Raw genomic sequence first — 3,387 nt, 5'->3', positions numbered from 1 at the left:
ATCAAATTCACATGAAAAAAAACACTCAAACAAACACATAAAAAACACAAAAAACAAAAAATACCAAGAAATATAGAAAAATAAAAATATTATAGACTAAACTATTTGAAACATGACTAAAGAGAGAAAAAATGCAGCGATTGAAAAGAGAACCAGAAAAACGGTAAAAATTATACGCCAAATAATTATAAACATAGTGAACAATAATAAACATGATAAAGTTAGACATAAGAGAACAAACCCAGCCATTGTTGTGCATTACCTGGCTTAGTGACTTCTATGTCTATTTTCCTGATGCTGTAAAGTTAAAGTAAAATAAAGACATTAATAAATAACAACAAGCAACAATTCGAAGCCTCTCATACGTCAACAGACATAGGAGACATAATAAAGACATAATGAAGATATAAAGACATAAGAAAGACATAATGAAGACATAATAAAGCCACACAAAGACTTTACAAAGACATTAAGACATAAATACGACATACAAGAGGTGATAAAGCCACACAAAGACTTTACAAAGATATAAATCACAAGTAAGACATAACAAGGACATATAAGACATAATAAAGGCACACAAAGATTTTACAAAGACATAAAGACATAAATAAGACATAAAAGACATAATAAAATCACACAAAGACTTTACAAAGACATAAATAAGACATAATAAAGACATACAAGACATAATAAAATCACACAATGACTTTACAAAGACATAAAGACATAGATAAGACATAACAAAGACATACAAGACATAATAAAATCACACAATGACTTTACAAAGACATAAAGACATAAATAAGACATACAAGATTTAATGAAGACATAAATAAGACATAAAGACATAATGAAGACATATTAAGCCACACAAAGACTTTACAAAGACATAAAGACATAAATAAGACATATAAGACTTAATGAAGATATAAATAAGACATAAAGACATAATGAAAACATATATATAAAAGCCACACAAAGACTTTACAAAGACATAAAGACATAAATAAGACATAAAGACATAATGAAGGCATATTAAAGCCACACAAAGACTTTACAAAAACATAAAGATATAGATAAGACATAAAGACATAATGAAGACATATTAAAGCCACACAAAGACTTTACAAAGACATAAAGACACAAATAAGACATAACAAAGACATACAAGACATAATAAAGCCACACAAAGACTTTACAAAGACATAAAGCCATAAATAAGACATACCAGACATGATAAAGCCACACAAAGACTTTACGAAGACATGAAGACATAAATAAGACATACAAGACATGATAAAGCCACACAAAGACTTTACGAAGACATGAAAACATAAATAAGACATATCATACATAAAAAAAGACATAAATAAAGACATAGCAGACATGACAAAACCACACAAAGACTTTACAAAGACATGAAAACATAAATAAGACATACCAGACATAACAAAGACATAAAATAAAGACATAGCAGACTTGATAAAGCCACACTAAGACATAACAAGGACAAATAACCACACGAGCAACAACAGGAAGTCTCTCGTTCGTCAACTTTCATAACATCTCTAATTTCATTTTGACTGAATAAAAAGTCCTGGAGATCTCGTAAGCTTCTTTCTGTTAAAGCCGCGCCAGCCAATCCCTAACCCAATTGGGAAGGTAAGATATTGGTCAACCTTGTTCAATTCCTTAGGATTAGACGGTACGGCAGAGAGAGAGAGAGAGAGAGAGAGAGAGAGAGAGAGAGAGAGACACACACACACACAGACAGAGAGAGAGAGAGAGAGAGAGAGAGAGAGAGAGAGAGAGAGAGAGAGAGAGAGAGAGAGAGAGAGAGAGATACATTAGTAATACATAATTGAACTAATGATCTTAGTTTATACAAGTTATCCTTTCTCCATTTGTCTTTTCGAAATGTAGGAGAGAGAGAGAGAGAGAGAGAGAGAGAGAGAGAGAGAGAGAGGGCAATAGATCTTGGAATCCTACGCTGCACTGATGGAAAGGCAGATCATGGCAGAACAATGACCTATAATTGTAAACACGGGATTTTTTTTTTCTCTTTAGTCATATTTCAGTTTGCTTAAGCCCTCCCGTCTGTGTGTGTGTGTGTGTGTGTGTGTGTGTGTGTGTGTGTGTGTGTGTGTGTGTGTGTGTGTGTGTGTGTGTGTGTGTGTTCTCTTCCTTTCATAATACAGTGATGTGGTTTTGTTATTGTGCGACTTGAAATATTTCGAATTGAATTTCCTTCCCCCATCTCTCTCTCTCTCTCTCTCTCTCTCTCTCTCTCTCTCTCTCTCTCTCTCTCTCTCTCTCTCTCTCTCTCTCTCTCTCTCTCTCTCTCTGCAGTTGCGCATGTGTGTGTGTGTGTGTGTGTGTGTGTGTGTGTGTGTGTGTGTGTCTGTGTATCTGTCTACTTGTTTCTTTGTCTGTCTGTCTGTCTGTCTGTCTGTCTGTTTGTGTGTCTGTCTCTGTGTCTGTCTGTATGTGTATCTATCTATCTATCTATCTATCTATCTATCTATCTATCTATCTGTTTGCCTACCTGCCTGCCTGCCTGCCTGTTTGTGTCTGTCTGGCTGTCTGTCTGTCTGTCTGTCTGTCTGTCTGTCTGTCTGTCTGTCTGTCTGTCTGTCTATCTATCTATCTATCCATCTATCTATCTATATATCTCTCTGTTTGCCTATCTGCCTACCTGCCTGTTTGTATCTGTCTGTCTGTCTGCCCGTCTGTTTGTCCGTCCGTCTGTCTATCTGTCTGTCTTTCTGTCTGTCTGCTTGCCTACCTGCCTATGTAAACATTCCATTACACTTCAGAGACGAACCACCCTTGAGAGAGAGAGAGAGAGAGAGAGAGAGAGAGAGAGAGAGAGAGAGAGAGAGAGAGAGTGAAATCCTAGAAGAAATAAGATTAATTTTGAATAACTGGATTCGCCTCCTTACAATAAAGGGGTCACCAGTATTGCCAGATAAGAGGCCATCCCTTTTACGAAACTGTCACTGTGAGGACCCTTCACTTGGCAACACTTTCTGAAGCTACGCCGGTCTCTTACACTGAATTTTCACGATTATCTGAAGCGAGTCGATAGGTAAACTGTAAACTCTGGAATTCCGTGTCTGTGTTTGGGTTTCCACTCTCTCTCTCTCTCTTGGCTAACTCTCTCAAAAGGAAGGTTTCAACACTGTTTTTCTTCGATTTGTTGTGATTCTGTTGATATTATTTAGTCATTTATTTATTTATTTCGTTTTTTTTTTTATTTCAACTGGTTTTTTTTTCACTTTTTCGTGATATTATTTTTTTTTATTGATTTATTTAGTTTTTTTATTTTTTTCAACACTTTTCCTTTACTTTGTTACGATTCTGTTGATATTATTTATTTTCTAT

The sequence above is a fragment of the Portunus trituberculatus genome, chromosome 25 (genome assembly GCF_017591435.1).
Source record: "Portunus trituberculatus isolate SZX2019 chromosome 25, ASM1759143v1, whole genome shotgun sequence".
Taxonomy (NCBI): Eukaryota; Metazoa; Arthropoda; class Malacostraca; order Decapoda; family Portunidae; genus Portunus; species Portunus trituberculatus.
This window is presented reverse-complemented; position numbering follows the sequence as displayed.